Source organism: Euphorbia lathyris, chromosome 10 (assembly GCF_963576675.1).
Source record: "Euphorbia lathyris chromosome 10, ddEupLath1.1, whole genome shotgun sequence".
In the NCBI taxonomy this organism is placed as follows: Eukaryota; Viridiplantae; Streptophyta; class Magnoliopsida; order Malpighiales; family Euphorbiaceae; genus Euphorbia; species Euphorbia lathyris.
In genome coordinates, this window is record NC_088919.1 from 15,629,150 (window position 1) to 15,649,511 (window position 20,362).

General features: G+C 33.6%; 1 long non-coding RNA gene across 1 annotated transcript; it reads right to left on the reverse strand.

The window, feature by feature from the left end:
* Window positions 1–9,665: 9,665 nt before the first annotated feature.
* On the reverse strand, window positions 9,666–10,230 carry LOC136208856 (uncharacterized). The gene is made up of 3 exons (XR_010677298.1): window positions 10,134–10,230; window positions 9,948–10,061; window positions 9,666–9,845 (listed from the first exon to the last, which is right to left on the reverse strand). It is a non-coding gene; the product is annotated as an uncharacterized lncRNA (long non-coding RNA).
* Window positions 10,231–20,362: the final 10,132 nt, after the last annotated feature.

Sequence of the window (20,362 nt, forward strand, 5' to 3'; positions counted from 1 at the left end):
TGCAAATATCTAAGGATTCTTTTTACAGCAATGTAATGAGATTCCTTAGGGTTAGATTGATATCTAGCACAATAGCATACTGAAAACTGAATGTCCGGTCTACTGGCTGTTAAGTAAAGTAGAGAGCCTATCATACCTCGATATAACTTGCTGTCTACTGACTTACCATTCTCATCAGCGCAGAGGACAGTGTCAGTGCCTATAGGAGTGGATATTGGCTTGCAATTTTCCAAGTCATATTTCTTTAAGATCTCCTTGGTATATTTGGCTTGACTGATGAAGATGCCATTCTTTCCTTGTTTAATTTGAAGACCGAGGAAGAAGTTGAGTTCTCCCATCATAGACATTTCAAACTCAGTCTGCATTTGTTTGCTAAACTCCTTGCACATTGATTCGTTAGTTGCACCAAATATTATATCATCAACATAAATTTGGGCCAGCAGGGTATCTTTACCCTTTTTCTTAATGAATAAGGTTGTATCAGCTTTACCCCTGACATAATTTCTAGTCAGCAGGAAACTGGTCAGCCTCTCATACCAAGCACGTGGTGCTTGCTTGAGGCCGTACAGAGCCTTTTTGAGTTTGTAAACATGGTTTGGGAACTTAGGGTCCTCAAAACCTGGAGGTTGATTTACATAAACCTCCTCGTTTATAACTCCATTAAGAAAAGCACTTTTGACATCCATTTGGAATAATTTAAAGTTCATGTAAGATGCATATGCACACAGTATTCTAATTGCCTCTAGCCTTGCCACTGGGGCAAAGGTCTCACCGTAGTCTATACCTTTTTGCTGACTGTAGCCCTGAGCTACAAGCCTTGCTTTGTTCCTGACTACGTTTCCTTGTTCGTCCATCTTGTTCCTGAAGACCCATCTTGTTCCGATGGTCTTTTGACTCTTTGGATGAGGCACTAACTCCCATACATCATTTCTTCGAAATTGATCAAGCTCCTCTTGCATTGCGTTCATCCAGAATTCATCGTACTCAGCTTCAGCGAAATTCTTTGGTTCTTGTACTGAGACGAAAGCAACATTGCTGAGGTACTTCATGAGTTGATTCCTCGTCATTAGGGTATTCCCAGCAGAATCAAGGATTGCACTTTCGGAGTGCCCTCTTGGAATCCTTATTTCTTTGGGTAGATTCATGTCTTGTGCTGTTCCTGTTTCAACAATCTCTGCAGAAGTAGATGGGTCAGTAAAAGTAATCTTAGGTTCACTCTTACTCTTGGTCAGCCTTTTCGTGAATGACTCAGTAGCTGGTTCTGAGTCAGCGATGGTTACTGAGTTTGGTTCATCTTCGGTCAGGTATTTACCTGCAGGGTCAGTTTCATCGAACTCTATATGTATTGACTCTTCTAAAACTTGAGTTCGCTTATTAAAAACTCTGTATGCTTTGCTGTTTGTTGAGTAGCCCAAAAAGATAGCTTCATCAGCTTTTGAATCAAACTTTGCTAAGCTATCTTTGGTATTTAAAATAAAACATCTACAGCCAAAGGCGCGAAAGTATCCAATGTTGGGCTTTCGTCCTTTCCAAAGTTCATAAGGGGTTTTCTTAAGTATAGGTCTGACTAGAGCCCTATTTAGAATATAGCATGCTGTGTTAACAGCTTCTCCCCAAAAATACTTTGGAAGCCTATGCTCATCCAGCATTGTCCTGGCTATTTCAACCAAAGTCTTGTTCTTCCTTTCAACAACCCCATTTTGTTGAGGCGTTCTAGGAGCAGAGAAATTGTGGTCAATGCCGCTGGCTTCACAGAATTCAACAAACTTTTGGTTTTTGAATTCTCCACCGTTATCACTACGGATATGAGCTAATTTTAGGTCTTTTTCATTTTCAATTTTTCTAACCAAGTTTGAAAATGTCTCAAAGGTCTCATCCTTGCTGGTCAGCAAGATAACCCACGTATACCGAGAGAAGTCATCTACAATGACCAAGGAAAATCTTCTTCCACCCAGACTCAGCGGCTGGACTGGACCAAAGAGATCCAAGTGTAGTAACTCTAACGGACATTTAGTTGAGACAATGTTTTTACTATGAAAAGATTGTTTGGTTTGTTTTCCAGCTTGGCAAGCGTGGCATAGTTGGTCTTTTTGAAATTTAAGTTCAGGCAGTCCCTCAACCAATTGCTTTCTTGCTAATTTGGCCAGGAGGTCCATACTTACATGACCAAGTCTCCTGTGCCATAGCCAAGAATTTTCTTCCTTTGTGACTAAGCATACAGTTTTAGAAAACTTCTTTTCTAGGTTCAGCATGAAGACATTATCTATCCGAGGGGCAGTTAAAATTAACTCATTCATTTTTCCCTCATATATTTTACATCCAGTAGCATCAAATATAACTTTTCTCCTATTGTCACATAGCTGAGCTACGCTGAGTAAGTTATATTTGAGTCCGCTGACTAGGGAGACAGATTCAATAGTAGGGTGACCTCCGATGATTCCTGAGCCTACTATCTTACCCTTCTTGTTGTCTCCAAAACTTACACTCCCTCCTCGTTTACGTTCAAACGTGATGAACTGAGTTTCATCACCCGTCATATGCCTTGAGCATGCGCTGTCAATATACCACATCTTTGACTTCTCGGCACATCTCAGGCTTACCTGCATTGTAACTAGTTACTTTTAGGTACCCAATTCTTTTTGGGTCCTGACTTGTTAGGTGCAACAGGTATAGCATCATATTTTATTTTATGGCGACATACATGGACAGTATGGCCATTCTTTCCACAGAAGTCACAACTGACCTTCTGTTTAGGATTTTTTACTGACTTGTCAGCACCCCAGTGCTGAGCGTGCCAGCACACTTTAGTAGTGTGTCCTAACTTCCCACAAAAGTCACATTGGACTCTTCGCTGGGGATTTCGTCTCTGTTGAGTACCTTGGTACTGTGTACCTTGATACTGAGTTCTCAGTGGAAAATTGTTTTTGTTTGGAACCTTTAATTGGTTCTGAAGGGTTGTGACATCCTTCCTCAGTTTCTTTGAAACTGACTGGACTTCAGAGACAGACTCATGAATGGTTTTCATATTTTCATGCAAAACTGAGTTGTCCTGAAGAAGATATCTGAGGTCACTCAGTTTGACCTCTTCTACTTCATCACAGCGCCGGCTGAGTGCTTTAATCTTCCTGTTACACTTTTTAACAAGTGTATAGAGATCAGTCAGGGCGTTACCCATTTCATTTCTGAGTTGAGAGAGTGAGATTACCTCATTAGATTGCTCTTCATTATCTGACTCATCAGATTGGTCAGCATGCTCAGAAATGCATGGCTCAGCAAGTTCGTCAGCCATAAAGCATATCTTCGCTGACTCGATGGCCTCAGTTTCTATTGATGAAGATTCATCACTGTCACTCTAAGTAGCCACCATTGCCTTCTTCCCACTTTTCTTGTCTTTCCTCAGCGTGGGGCAGTTTGACTTAATATGGCCATCTTGATGGCACTCAAAGCATGTAATGGGCTTTGAGCTGTCCTTTCTATATTTGCTGTCGCTTGAGTCAGCCTTATACTTATCAAACTTTTTGTAAGGCTTTTTAGAATATTTGTCGTTCTTCCTGAACAACCTCTTCATCTTTCTTGTGAACATGGCCATCTCCTCATCATCAGTTGAACTCCCGCCAGTGGAGTCAGCCTTCATGACAAGTGACTTCTGCTTCTTGTCATCAGATTTTTCCTTCACCTCAAAGTTTTTCATGGATATCTCATGGGTCAGCAATGAACCGATGAGTTCGCCATATTTGTAGGTGGTTAAATCCTGAGCTTCCTCAACTGCTGTCTTCTTTGCTTGCCAGTCTTTTGGAAGACTCCTGAGTATCTTTTTGACTTGTTCTTCCTCAGTGAAGATTTTCCCAAGTCTCTTGAGCTCATTAATGATGTTGGTGAACCTTGCGTTCATGTCTGAAATGCCCTCATCATTGTTCATCTCGAACAGCTCGTACAGTCTCATCTGCTGATTCACCTTGGATTCTTTAACTTTGTTTGTTCCCTCGTAGGTGACTTCCAGCTTCTTCCAGATCTCTTGTGCCGACTCACAACCTGAGATTTTGTTATATTCTGCAGCATCGAGCGCACAGTGAAGCATATTGATAGCCGAAGCATGGTTTTGAAGCTTCTTGAGATCATCCTCTGTCCATTCAACCTCAGCTTTAACAACTGACTGGCCAGCAACAACTTTCACAGGTACAAACGGGCCTTGGACTATAGATAGCCAGGCACTCATATTTGTAGCTTGAATGAAGTTCTTCATCCTATTCTTCTAAAAGGTATAGTTTGACCCGAAGAATAGGGGAGGCCTAGTAATGGACAGCCCCTCAGGTAATATCTGAGTTGTCTGGTTTCCAGGGAGAAACCGACTGCTGTTTTCACCCATGGTATGGATCAACTCAAGGTTGTTAAACCTTTAGTAATGAGCTTTTAAGCTCTGATACCACTTATTGGTCCCTTGTAAGGTTGCAAATATAGTTCCAAGGGGGGGGGGGGTTAGGAACTATTTGACCTTTTTTAATTGATTAGGGCAAATTTCTTTTTCTTAAGAAAAGATTATATGACAGCGGCGTGGATCAATCGACAAGACACTGGCTTAGTCAACTAGTGACTAGGTCAGTTTCGTTGCTTAGGTCAGGAAATAGCACTTGGAGTCTATTCCTGAACTAATTCGTTGACAGCGCACAACTCAGCTTGACCTCTTTTACTTGGTCAGTTTTAGTTTGTTTTAAGCAAGCAATATAAATAAGGAGTTAAGGTTTAGAAATACTTCACTCAGCAGATTTATCCAGGTTCGGCTTCTTCCAAGCCTACGTCCTATCCCCGGAACACTTCCGAGATTTCAAATCCTCTACTGAGCTCTTTAAAGGTAGAGCCTCAAACCTTTTACAATATCAGCAATTGAGTATGACAAGAGTACCTTCCTCTATACTTCTACTCAATCCTAATCTCTCCGCTGAGTACTTAAAACCGAGTACTCAGCCTCTCCTTTCTATTTCTAAAAATGATAAGTGTTTTTGTCCTAATACAAAGATGTGCTAAGACACTTTAGACGATTTACAATCACTCTAGACTTTTACACAGATATGAAAATGTAGTGTAAGAATTTTGCTTTGCTTCTTGCTTGCAGAACTTGTAGAGATTTGGTCAGCGTAATGGCTTAATCAAGTTCTGTGTTTTGTGAAGCTTGTGATGGCACTATTTATAGAGACGTCTGGTCATTCGGTCATTTCGAATTTTGAAATAACTGTTGGAGGGAAACGGCTATGTGTCGTTGTCATCCTGACTTGCACAGAGCTCTCGGCCAATCACAATCGTGTATCTTCTGTCCTCGGTCAGCACAGCAGATGGTCTCTCCTTTTATGGTAAAGTCAACTGGACAGCATACTGTGTCGTCTGAACTTTGCTAAAAGAGGAAACACTTTGTCTGGAAGTATTCCTTTGCCAGCTGCTGTCTTGTACGCTTTGTCGAGACTACTCAGCAGCTTCATTGTGAAGTTGTTCCCGAAGGTCTTCTAGATCCTTCCGTTTGCTGAGTTGCGTTTTTGTCCAAAACGACAACGTCTTGACATACGCGGGCCGAGTGTACTGAGTTGTTTGACTTGGGCCTTGGCTTCCGTATTGGGCTTGGGCCTTCCAATCCTTATGACTTATAACATTTATACTCAACATTGAATAAACACATTAGTAGAATAAATCAAAGCATTTAAACTTAGTGTGTTTAGAATATGTGTTATAATTTATACTTAAACAACTTTGTCAAATCAAAATTATGTGGAAAGGTGTTTCAACAAGTTCGTGTTAGCAGGTCGGTTCGTGTTAGCAGGTCGGGTCGTGTTAGCAGGTCGGGTCGTGTTAGCAGATCATGGCGTGTCAATTTAATTGGTTGTGTAAAAAATTCGTGTCGTGTCGTGTTTACCGTGTTCGTGTTCGTGTTCTGATTTTGTGACACGAAAAGTTTTCGTGTCGTGTTCGTGTTTCAGGTTTTGACACGAACCCGAAACCTGACACGACACGAACACGACACGAACACGGAAATTGCCAGGTCTAGCATCTATGGAGCCCATGAAGGAAAGTCGTGTTCGTGTTCTGATTTTGTGACACGAAAAGTTTTCGTGTCGTGTTCGTGTTTCAGGTTTTGACACGAACCCGAAACCTGACACGACACAAACACGACACGAACACGGAAATTGCCAGGTCTAGCATCTATGGAGCCCATGAAGGAAAATATACATTGGCAAAAAGCACAGCTGCATGGTTTCTACTGGCCTAAATGGGCAAAGATGTAGCAGAGTTTATACAAAAATACTCAATTTGCTAGAACTATGAACCCATAGTATGATCTCCAGCATCAGCTATAAGGACTATTCAGCCAGCATAGCCATTTGCAACATGGGGCATAGATATAGTGAGGGCATTTCTGAAAGCCAAAGGAAAGAAGAAGTTTTTAATTGTAGATATTGATCACTTCACGGAATGGGTGGAGGCTGAAGCTATTGCAGCAATCACTTCATCACAAATTATCTCATTCGTGGAGAAGTTGATCTTGCGCAGATTTGCTATACCCCATATTATCATCACGGACAACGATAAATAGTTTTATTGCAAAGCTTTTCGGGCGTTTTGTGGGAAATTGCATATTAAGCTTCAGTTCACTTATGTGGCTCATCCACAAACTAATGGAATGACAAAGGTGACCAATAGAACAATTGTGTAAGGTTTGAAGAAAATACTAGAAAAGTGTAGAGGCTCTTGGGTGGATCAACTTCAAAATGTTTTGTCAGCGTACAGAACGACCCCAAGGACGACCACAGGTGAAACACCATTCGCTCTCATGTATGGAGTTGAAACTTTGTCGGAATTAGACCAAACTCTATTTTGCAAGTCAGACAAAGAAGACAACCCCTTACACATCTCACCACCCAAAACTATCTCGGTTACGAATACATATCCGGATCTTACTAATCAAAACTCTGAATTCTTAATCCACAGCATTATCAAAACCAATAATTGTAAAGTCAAAAATGCACATTTGTTGCATGGAATTCTGTAAAGTGGTATAGTAAGCTTTTGGAATAATGAGAAAGCCAACCGAAAGGGAAACTGTTGGGATAATGTTAGAAAGAGTGAAGTGAGTGCATATAAAGTGAATAAAGCACAAAATATATGAACCTACTTTGAGTTTTGGGTCTTCTATTCTATGAATAATTGAAACATTTGATTCTCTTTTTAGTTCGGATCACAATTCCTTCTTTTTCTAATTTATCCTCTATTCACTTTTATTGCAAAATAATGTTTCTCAATTTTAAGTCTCTAATATATTATAGCATAAAAAATTTAATTCAAACATCATGATTGAATATTTGAAATATGAATTTGGGTTTCAATTAGGGATGGCTAAGGGTATTGTACCCGCGGGTACCCGGTACTATCCGATCCTAATAGGCCTACTCGTACTCTATATAAAAGAGTATGAGATCAAAACCATTATCTGTTAGGGTAACGAGACGGGTGTGGGATTACCTCTAGGGTACCTGATACCTGTCCTAAACCCATCACATATCTAGAACATTGGAGTGCTTTTAGGCTTTACAGAAACAAGAAAAATCGGCGGCGTCATACAAAATCAATGACCTTTGGGATGATAATGGTGATTTTTTTTTCTTTTCAGAAGAAAGAAAAATCGGCAGGTTCACCATCTTCATCACATCTCAATCATCTCCCACTGTGATTGATGCCTTTGTATTCAAGATAAACGGATTGCTGTGATTGATGCTTTTGTATTCAACCTTCATAAAAATTAAGTAATTTTAGAGAAATAATGAAAGAAACGCTTCGTAGAGAGAGAATTGCGTCACATTTTGCGAACCTGGAAAATGCTTATTTTGCTTCGCAGAAAGCGATTTTGTGAAGCATGCGAAGAGAAAAACAAGCTGGAAAACAAGCTTGTTTTTCTCTTCGCAGGCTTCGCAGAATCGCTTTCTGCGAAGAAAATCATCCTTTTCTAGGTGATTTTCTTTTTGCAGACTTCGCAAAATGTTACGAAAACTCATTTTGCGAAGTAATTTCTGAAAAAAAGATGAAGATGAAATGTTAGATACTTACCTTATTTTTCTGTCTTTTGTCATTGAAATCGACAATAAACATATGATAAACGTAGAAAGACGTCGAATAACGATGCCTTTAATTCGCATAAGAAGAAAGAAACCAATAGACTAACATGAAACAGGAAGATGAAGATGCATACCTTCACAAAAACAGAGAGACAAAGAGAGGAAGTAGAGACATGATGATGAAGAATTTCTTGGTGATTCGCACAATATAAAGGAAAGTGAAGATGAAAAGATAGACAACAAATGAAGATGAAACCGATAGAAGGAATGAGGAAGATGAAAGGTTGTGCTATTTTGAAAAAGTCACAAATAAATAGTCAAGATATGTAATGGGTTGAATAATATAATGGGTCTCCCATTTGACCAAATTTTATAATTTTCCCCACTTATTTTTAAATTGCCCTTAAGATTATTAGCAAAAACTAATTTTATTTTGTCCTACAAAATAGCCAGTTTTTCTTCTATAGTAAACTTTAACTCAATTTTACTTTTTATGATAGAAAACATAGTTCAATTATTAAAATAAAAAAAACATAGTTCCTTTTTTTAGTAAATACCAAGAAAAATTAGTGATTAAATTCCTTGAAAAATGATAAAATTGAGTTAGAATTTCTACCCTATAAAAAAATTTAGTGGTTTTATACTACTAAGTAAAGTTAAATTTTACCAATAAACTTAGGATAAAATGGACTCTTATTCCTAATTTTACATCCTAACGTTACATTCATTTTGAAGCTAGTATGAGTAGATAGTCACAATCTTGATATGGAGATATAAACTCAGCTAAATATAATGGTTGTCACTCAATTTTACCTATTTTTCTTTACGTTTCCTAATTTCAATTTGTTTAAATTCTTTATAGAACAACTATATAACTTATCTATCACTACAAGAAATTAGACTGTTTGTAACAACAATTATTGTCACATAATTCTGAAAAGTCGTCACATAAAAGTTTATGTAACAATAAGTAGTTGTCACGAGGGTTGTCATGTAAAAGTCTGTTGCTAATAGTTTTTGACAAATGTGACAATAAAATATTGTTACAAAAATTGTTATTATTTATGATAACAAATATGTTGTCACACTAATTTTAATTGTTACAATTTTTATTGTAATTGAAAAGTAAAATATTGTTACAAATAGAGTATGTTGTCACATATTCTCTTTCAATTCAAACTAAAATTATATGATAACTTTAGTCAATTGTCAGTGAAAACAATATTTGTGATAATTATTATTGACACAAAATATAGATTTGTAACAATTTTTGTTATTGTAACAATTGAATATTGAATATTAATTACAGATTTTTTCTTCTATATTATAAAAAATAATATTTATTGTTTGTTCTTGAACTTATTACAATTAAATACTGCAATATTAAGTTGTCACTAATGAATTCCCATGACAATAATATTTGGTTGGACATTCGCATTACTAAAACAAATACTATTAATTGTAAAACAAATACGAAAAATAATAATAATATACAAAAAGTATAATATTTTATTGATTAATTTTTAAATACTACAAAAACTCTAAAAAATTGGCCTTGTTCATGATGCTTAGAAAACAGAAGGATTCTCATGTTCCTTATTTCCCATCAACTCTTTTCATTCTTCAAAGCATACCAAATAGCATGACAAACCATTGATTCCTTAATGCCTGTGACAATTCATGTCGGATAGCCTCATGAAATCGCAACATGTTCCACGATGGATGATTTAATCCTCCTTGTAGTTTTGCAATCTAATAAAATGGACAAATTAAAAAACTATAAGCAATTGATCAAAATTAATGGTACATAAATTGAAATAAAAGGTAATAAGGAGGAAGATAATAACCACAGACCTGTATCTTTGACCGTGTCTCGGAACATAAAATTGAAAAAAATATGAAACAAAAAGCTCAATTACAACAGTTGAAGATGAAAGCCACATTAGATTTCACAGTATAATCTAATTCCTGAAAAAAAAGTTGTGCATATTAGATTTCACAGTATAATCTAATACTTTAGTCAATGATGGATATTATTACCACACCATAATTTGATTCTGGGAGTAACCATGAAGCAAGGACCGGTTATGGAGGAAAATGAAAACCACAGGTAGAGTTTGGACCAATAACATAGTCGACTACCACGAGAAAAGGGAGAGAGAATTGCACAGGAGTAATATTAGGGATTAGAGATGGTGGGTGAGAAGGGATGACCACGTTTTAATTGTTAAATTAACATAAAATAAAAGTAATAAAACTGCTTTTTATATATGTATATGTATCCTTTATTGTTTTAATTTTTTAATTAACATAAAGTCAAAAAATTTCTTCAAAAAAAAAAAAACCATAAAGTAAAAAAATTATATAACCACTATAATTACATCGTCACACATTTTTATTTTTAATTAGAATTATCATCATACAAAAATATTAGTATCCAATAAATTTATTTTTACAAAATTAATAAATAATTTGTGTTAATTTTTTTTAGATTGTCACAAAATTAAATTTTCTATTATAACTATATTGTCACGGATTTTTAATTTTTAATTAAAATTATTAATGATAACAAAAAATATTACAAATAAAATTGATCATCACATAATTAAAAAATAATTTATGACAACTTTTTAAAATTGTCACATAATTAGATTTTATGACAATTATAAATATATTGTCACATATTTTAAAATTTTAGTTACAAGTAGTAACTATAACAAAATATTTTAGTTACAAACAAAAATTTATTGTCACGAAATTAATAAATAATTTATAACAATTCTTTTAAGTTGTCACAAAGTTAATGTTTGTGACAGTTATAAATGAGTTGTAACATATTTTATATGTTTCATTACAATTTTAATCATTACATAAAACTTTTAGCTACAAGTAAGAGTTACTATTACAAAATCATTATTTATTTGTGATGATTTTAAACTTTTTTATCACAAAATTATTTTTTTTGTGATAATTAAACATTATTGTCATAAATAATCGGTTTTTTATTATAACAATTTATGCGACAATTCAATTATTATCACAAATATTAAGATTTCTTGTATTGTATGACCTCAAACTATATCCGATCTAGGCATATTTCTACGCTAGTCCATTGAATCATCCAATCCGTATTTGAGAACTATTGTGCATCAATAGATCGATAACTTTAAAGTCTATGCAGAAGTCCTTCTGAATGAGCTATCTTCCGCCAGCAAAAATCAGAAGCAGAATCAAGCTCTATTAACTAATAACTAACTCAGTAAACGGAACTTGTCTTTGATTTCGAAATATTGTTTCTATGTTGTGCTATTGCAATTTAAGTGAGAAAAATTTATAAAAAAGTCAAAATTAACAAATAGTTTTATTCACCAATTGGAACTAATCTAACCTCACATGAGACCAACAACCTGCTCTTCATTGGTCCATCTAGGTTTAAAATGAGCTGGAGTATATGCTTTCATCATGGGATCATAAAAACCAGTGCTTACAACAGTCAATGTGTCATTGCTATTGCTAAGAACTGAGTGTTTCATGACAAGGTCAAACATTTTGAAATTGATTGTCACTTCACTCGAAATTGTGTTAAAGAAGCTTTTCTCAATCTCATATATGTCAGTACACATCATCAACTGACAGACATCTTTACTAAGTAGCCACAATCATATGTTGCTTTGTATTTTGTCCAAAATGGATCTTGTTATGCTCTCACAAGCTTCATCTTGGAGTGGAGGATGTTTTTTTCTTCTGTTAAAACAGTTATTGCAACTATTAGTTAAGCATAATAGTATTCTGTTATTACTTCCTTCCTTTTTCCCTTTCGTTGTGCTTATTATATGAGCATTGTAATGTGTAGTTTCTTTCTTATCTTGTTATTCGATAATTTTCTCAATCATTGAATAGATAAACATTAAGTTTCATTCTTTAACGTTCTTTCTTTCTTCTATATTGCTTATATTACTATCCTTTCAAATCTTCCATCTAATCACACATTAATGTCAAAATATTTCAATAATTGTTGAATATTTTTTTGTATTCTTTATTACTATTATTATTTCTTTTTGGGAAAAAAAAAACTTCAAGTTGTTATGGAAAATGATGAGAATTTGAGGAAAACTATTGAAATTAAAGACTTCATAATTTATAAAATGATCTATACATCATTACACTTAATATAAAAATAATTTATATTTTAGCAGCACAAATTATGTCCTATATTAAACTAAAGATGAAACATTATGATTTACATTGGTTTAGTAAAGTGAAGCAATATTTTGTTTCTTATTTTAAATTTCCATATTGTGATAATGTAACTTAATATGTAATGATGAGTGTCATCGAGTAGAAAGTTTGAACAAAGAGCAACTTTAAAGGATAACGAAAAGCTAGAAATGAATTAAATCTTATATTGGAAATGGTGAGAAAGTGACTGAAATTTATTAGGAATGTGAAAACCTAATACATATAAACGCGTTTTGAGGCCGTGAGATCCTAGATGTTGGATTTGGATCAAAGCGGTCAATATCTACATGGTATTGGATCAGGGTGTTATAATTTGTATCAACGTCGACTCCCGATGTAGGATGTGTTAGTTCGGAGACGAATCAGGTGAAAGCTAGAGGGTTTGTAAGTAACGGCTCGATCTAGTATGGGTAGCGTCGGGATAGAAAGTCTGAGTAATGTGCAACCCTAAGAGACGACCATGGCAGAAATGAACTGAATTTCATATCGAAAATTGAAAAAAAAATTACTAAAACTTATTAGTAAATGAATTTCTAATATATATATATATATATATATATATATATATATATATATATAGTTACAGTTCGCAGGCTCCTATGCCCTGGGTCATCATGAGTGTGGTGTGCCTCCTGTAGGCCTCCAGAACATTCTTCTTGAAGACCGGTAAGGCCGGACTTCAGTTCGAATGGTTGTACATTAGGATAAACTTAGTTTTGACTGTCTTCTCTTTCTGCTTTTTCTTTCTCTGCTGGGCTTAAATGCCTTCCTTAATAAAAAAAAAAAAAAATCAAAACCAAATATGAAAACTGTTAGAAAATGTTTGATTGTTTCAACACTATATAGAAAAAAAATATATTAATTAGTGCATTTCTAAGACTTATGATTAGGTCTAAAAAATCCAAAAACACTCTTTAAAAAAGTCCAAAAACATTCATTAATTTAATTAATATAATTAATATGTTGAAAACCAACTAATGAGTATTATTATCCACTAATTACATGTTTACTAACAGGCGACCAACATATAAAAATACACACAATTATTTAATGATAACACATTGACAATTAAGCATATCAAATTGGACTTAGATCTTTTAAAATTAGATTGTCAAATTGTAATATATATTTTAACTATTAATTACAACTTTAATGATTTTGATTTAATTATTAAAAAATTAAATAGTTAAATATTAGTAAAATTTATCAATTAAATATCAACCATCAATCCATTCAAATTAATTAAGAGCATATCAATCAAAGGTTTTCAATTGGCTTTATCAGGGTGTGACAGGGTAAATTTCACCTATGGCCACTGAACTTTATTCATTTTAAGATTACGGCAACTGAACTTCCATGCTTAACGGTAGTCACTAAACTTTACATTTTTTAATACCGATGGTCACTCAACTTTAACTAACTTCTCAAAATGATCGTTAACGACCTCAAAATGAAAATATTCGAGAATTAAAGTTGTTCAGAATGACATTTACCATGAAACCACATTTTTTATTTTCCAAAATCACCTTTTTTAGAGTTTTCTATCTCTAAAAATTCACTCTCTCTCCTAACCAAACAACTCCTAAATGACCTCAAAACGAAAATTTTTAAGAATTAAAGTTTCTTAAAATATCATTAACTCTTCGATTTTTTTATTTTCAAACCGTCAGCGGTCGTTTTGAGGCGTTCAGTGGCCACTGGTGTTAAAAACTGTAAAGTTCAGTGGTCATACTATTAAGAATTGAAGTTCAGTGGCTACAATGTTAAATAGGTAAAGTTCAGTAGCCATAGGTGTAATTTATCCATAACATTTACCATGGAACCATTTTTTTTATTTTTCAAAATCACTTTTTTTTTAGCTTTCTCTCCCTAAAAATCCATTTTTTTAACCAAATAATATATAAATGACCTCAAAACGAAAATTTTCAAGAATTAAAGTTTCTTAGAATATCATTAACTCTTCGAATTTTTTATTTGAGGCCGTCAAGTTGTTTTGAGGCGATGAGTGACCACCGGTATTAAAATGTGTAAAACTCAGTGCTCATACCGTTAAGAATTGAAGTTCAATAGCTATAATGTTAAAATGGATAAAGTTCAGTGGTCATGGTATAATTTACCTGGGTGTGACATGAAATTACAATATCATCAAACATCATCCATGACGAAGTTATAGTAAAGTAAAAAGGATATATTAAAATTGCAATTAATTAATTAATTAACTGGTAAAGGATTTGGAAAAGATGAAAAATAAATAAGAAAAAGATTGACACGTGTCAAGGGAAGAATGATGATCCTAGTCATGATGCTTAAAAAATAGAGAAAAGGAATGGCTAGGCAAAACAATGTGTTATCTATAACTTTTAAGTATACTTTGTAAATCTCTTTTAAGGGGATTAGAAAATTTAGGCCAATGTTCTTCTTATCATGTTCCCCATCCTTATTACATTCTACTCTTGTCATGTCCATTTGTCTTATTCTTGTTATTCACCTTTTCATTTTATTTTTTCCCCACCTCTCTAGGCCTTTTGCATTAGCCTTCTTTTCAACATTTTCCTATAACTATCTTTTCCTTGTATATTTTAATGTTTTAACCAAGAGGAAGAGGAGATCCAAGAATGTTACTATAGGATTTGCAATGGATGAAGAACTATCTATGTCAAAAGGTTAATCTTTTTTTATCGAAGCCGAATTAGAACCCTAAGTATTCACAGATTCGTGGTATTCTTCATAAGCTTTTCAAAGCAATGCAGCATCCCTCAATCGGAGGTGTAACGATGAAGTTATGACTTGTGAAAGTTTCGATCAAACCCAAAAAGCTAAGATAAAAATACTGAAAGTTGTTTTTTCATAGGGTTAGAATTAGTTTTTAATGTGTTAATGAAGGTTATAGTAATCCTTACGAGCTTTCTAAAGACACTAAGTACGCTTGATTCCAGCATCGGACGAGAAATTTATGACGTGTGTAAGTTAGGATACACACATAATATCTTCGGAAACTGCCCTAAAAGTGTAGGACCCATCGCATGTGGGGAAGTCATAATTAACCTCATATATTTTTCAAAGAGTTGTTTCCCTTGTCATAACGGTTCTAATACAACTGACCCACTAAATTCTGGGGCACCACTAGAGCCTTGTTGGCCACGCTTGACCATCCAAGATTGCCACTAGCCGCGGTCGGTCACCTGCTAGAAAAGGAAAAAAATTGCATTTATGATATCATATCTATAGGGAACATCTTGGGGTGCTTTCTGAGGGTAAATATTGAGTTCCAAACCAGCATTTTATACTTCTCATCCATTTTCACTCACTTTTATTACCTATTTTTTTTAAAATTGATTGATAATACTTTCAATTATATTTACAATATATTTTAATTGATTTCAACCCTTTTCAAATCACTTTTATTTAATTTATATTATCCCAAGACTCCAAAGTCCTAATATATCCAGTATATGTCTGAGTTTGAGTCCATATTACTAGGAATATAACAGATAAAGTTGATGACTTAGACGTCGTGGAATTTAAAAAATTTCTATTCCCAATCCTATGGATCCTACTGTATTCATTAATTAACAATAACAGGTCTAATTAAGAGGGCTAGTCATTTTTACCTCTTGGAGCACTGAATCTTTGATCCTTGAATCAAGTTTGAAAAAACGCCCATAAATAAAACGTGTCCGATGGTGATCCACATAAATAAGTGTTGAGCGATTTCCGCAAGTGCACGGTATACGCTTGTAGTAATAAAAGATATCGATCCCACAGGGAACGTTTTTTAAACAAAACTTATTTATAATCGGTTAAATTTACTTTTAGGTTTATAATATGGAAAAATCGTTTAATCGGTTTTGGTTTTGAAATTGCTAGAATAAGAATTAGATTAGAGTATGAAGATGTTAGAAAATATTCTGATTTAAGAATGAATTTGCAAGATAGGAACGTTTAGTACTTTTTAGAAAAGTAAACAGATGTATTTGTTTGCATTAAGCAAAGAAAACAACTTTAAACTTTGTACGAATTATAAAGATGAAATAAATGACGGAACCTCTAATTAATTGGCTTTGAACATGACAAAACCCTTCCGGGATAATTGCCCTTAATCAAATTAAAACTCTTTCGAGATAATAATTTGCCTAAGTGTTCAACAAAGTTTCCTTGTAAAGATTTTGAATTAAATACGTTTTAATGAAAACACCAGCAGTCACTTTAGTGGATTGGTTACCATAAGTGCTGTATAAAAATCTATCGAATAGAACGGACTTTATTAGATGAAATATAAATTGATACAAGTTTACAGAGAACATGAAGCATGGAAACATTCGACGACTTGCAAGTGAACGGGTTGTCAATCCTTTCCTTGGGTTTCGTTAGAGTTTGTCAGGCTCCGGGACGGATCCTCTACTCAATCTTCTCATTGAATATTCGTAATAGAGACTGGGTCGGTCTACTACCAAAATGAAAACTAAACTGGAACAATGTCTAAACGCTGCTGAACTTGTTATTATTGAATAAACAATGTGTGTACATCATATTGCTTTGAACAGAATCAAACTTCTAATCTCTGACTCATTTCTGAGTCAGAGTTTCTGCATAACTCTTGCACTAATCTTAAATTCTAACTCTCTCTATATTCATCCAACTCTCAATCAACTCTTTATTTATAGATGTTGAAGAGTCGTGAATAAAGTGTCGTGTCCGTTGTGGAGAGTCGTGTCTGTTGTGAAAGGACGTCTTTATCCACCCGAACGAACGCGTTTCTTGGATTTTAAACATGTGTTCATTGTACTTGGTGGAATTTCTGCTCTTACCGAGAATGGAAATTCTCTGCCGAGAATGAGGAACTGATTTTTCAGCCTTCGGACGAAAGGGCGTGTCGCGACCGAGAATTTGAGATTCCCTGTCGCGGCCCCAAATTCTCTACTGAGAATTTTGGATTCTCTGCTGAGAATTTGCATTTTTCTCTGTTTATGACTTCGTCTTTGTCCTTGTTTTGGTGTAATTGATCTTTATCGTTTTTTACTCCTTTTGTAAGGTTTTTATTCTGTTTTTGAGCTCTTTTCATTCCTATTTGGATTTTACCAAATATTTAGGTACCTTACAAGAAAGAAACATATTCGAGAGTAAAAGTTTTCTAAACAGTTATAAATAGCATAAATTCGTAGCAATATTGATGTAATTATCGATGATATTTTAGGTATATTTTGGGCTTAACAATAAGTAACGAAGAACAGTAACAGTGAAACCCCAAAAGTTTCGGCTAAGCTAGTTATATACCACTTCGCAAATTAGCTTCAAAACACATCCAAACTTCGCATATGCTAATTAAATTTATCAAGTAAACCCAAACATTAGCTTCGCAGGCTTCGCATAAGATCGAATCTGCGAAGTCAGACGGGAGGGAGACAGACGCGCGTAAATATTGAGGGTATTATGAGAAAGTCACACAAAATCAGTCTAGATATGTAGTAGGTTGAGTAAATGGGTTAAATATGTAAACAGGTCTCCCATTTGACCTAGTTTTGTAATTTACCCATAAAAATAACTACAACATATGAAAAAAAATCGAATAATTACCTTGAGAAACATAAGAATTTCTTGTAATTTCTGACACTTTGGTGTTTCCCGATTTTAGTTGTCCATGCATCTTCTATTTCTATCAGATTTCTTCAATTGGAGATATCAGTTTAGAAAAAAAAGACAAATAAAAAAGAAAACATGGATAATATAGCGAGAGGTATAGAACCGGGGTAACAGCAGAAATGAATTTGAAAGATGAAAGTATAACAACTATTGTTTAATAAAAATAAAACAACAATACAATTGAGAACAAAATAACTACAACATATGAAAAAAAATCGAATAATTACCTTCAGAAATTTAATACTATCTATCATGGCTAATGAATATGATAGTGGAATACTATCTATCATGCTTTATATAGATATTTCCTTTTATTTGTGTTTTTTCATCTTCCTGTAGCTCTTACTTTGTTTTATTATTTTAATTAATGGGCTAGTAATTATTTAATATATTATAAATATAAATATGTTATTTTTAATTAATTAAATCTTTTTAATTTTGATTTTTTTCTATGTTGACAACTCATCAAAAAGGCACTTAAAACACTCCTCTTCATTTCTCTCAGCTTCCGGTATTATATATAGTATAGACCCATAAAAATAACTACAACATATGAAAAAAAAAATCGAATAATTACCTTGAGAAACATAAGAATTTCTTGTAATTTCTGACACTTTGGTGTTTCCCGATTTTAGTTGTCCATGCATCTTCTATTTCTATCAGATTTCTTCAATTGGAAATATCAGTTTAGAAAAAAAAAAGACAAATAAAAAAGAAAACATGGATGATATAGCGAGAGGTATAGAATCGGGGTAACAGCAGAAATGAATTTGAAAGATGAAATTATAACAACTATTGTTTAATAAAAATAAAACAACAACACAATTGAGAACAAAATAACTACAACATATGAAAAAAAATCGAATAATTACCTTCAGAAATTTAATACTATCTATCATGGCTTATGAATATGATAGTGGAATACTATCTATCATGTTTTATATAGATATTTCCTTTTATTTGTGTTTTTTCATCTTCCTGTAACTCTTACTTTGTTTTATTATTTTAATTAATGAGCTAGTAATTATTTAATATATTATAAATATAAATATGTTATTTTTAATTAATTAAATCTTTTTAATTTTGATTTTTTCCTATGTTGACAACTCATCAAAAATGCTCTTAAAACACTCCTCTTCATTTCTCTCAGCTTCCGGTATTATATATAGTATAGATAGATTGCCGAAATTTCCCTAGCTCCCACGAGATATTATATTGCTTCAATCCCTCCTAGAATAGGTCTCTTAGTCCAACTAAAATTGTATCTTTCTAAGAGTGTAATTCCTTTTAAGAGTTTAATTCCTATTCTTATACTAATTATATATATATATATATATATATATATATAATTAATATTTTCATATCCTGATATTTATTTATTTCTAATTTATTTTAATTAGATAATTAATCGTAATCTTTATTACAACTAATTATTCTTAATTCAATTAAATCAATTACACAAAACAATATATAAATTTCTTTACATCCTTAGTGTGCCATTGGAACCAATTTCATCGTGATATGCTTCGTTCTTTAGTTATTCGTGTGTGACCCATCAGATTCTCACCATAACTAGTCATATATGTTTATTGCAATTTTAAATGAACTAGATAGTAAATTAACTCATTAATTTATATTTATTAACTTTTCAAGTTAATCCAATCAAACATATAACGGAGTAAGTGCAACATATTAAGAAAGGAGTGTCTTACTCCCCTAGAGCCATGAGAAGTCAAGTTGATATTTTGACATTTTACCTTTCAGTGCATAGTTATAGTAGAATTCAATCTTTCATCAACTATATCCAAATAAATCATGATCATGGAAAGTGACAGAACACATATACAAAGAAATTTGTACAATTGTTTAGGTCGAGTTGCTCAAGCTAGATAGATCACATTGATTTGCCAATCCAACGTTAATTTATCGTCTTGTAAAGATTTAGAGCAAGTCTCCCACAAAAGGCATGGGATATATCTCTCATCTTTCAAGAGTGATGAATGTTTGGAATTATTTTATGTGATACCCACTCATTGCCTGAGATACATTGATTAAATATACAAGTCATATTAGTAACAATATCAAAGTATCACAATTCATAATCCAATATAACCTAATGATTATTTAAGTCTGAGGATTATTTATACCTACTATCATCAATGAGGTATACAAATGACATATTAGGGAGATCTATCCATCTGGGATCTCATGTTGGATCTCCAATATTATATGAACTTTTCCTATATATCCATATAACTATTTAGATGCCTTATATCAATAAATTGCGAGATGAGCTACCTATTCAAGAATAGGAAACATTGTTACATGAAAGTTTCAACGACATTATGTCAACCCTTAACATAATGCTTAGGTTATGATTGTAGGCCAAT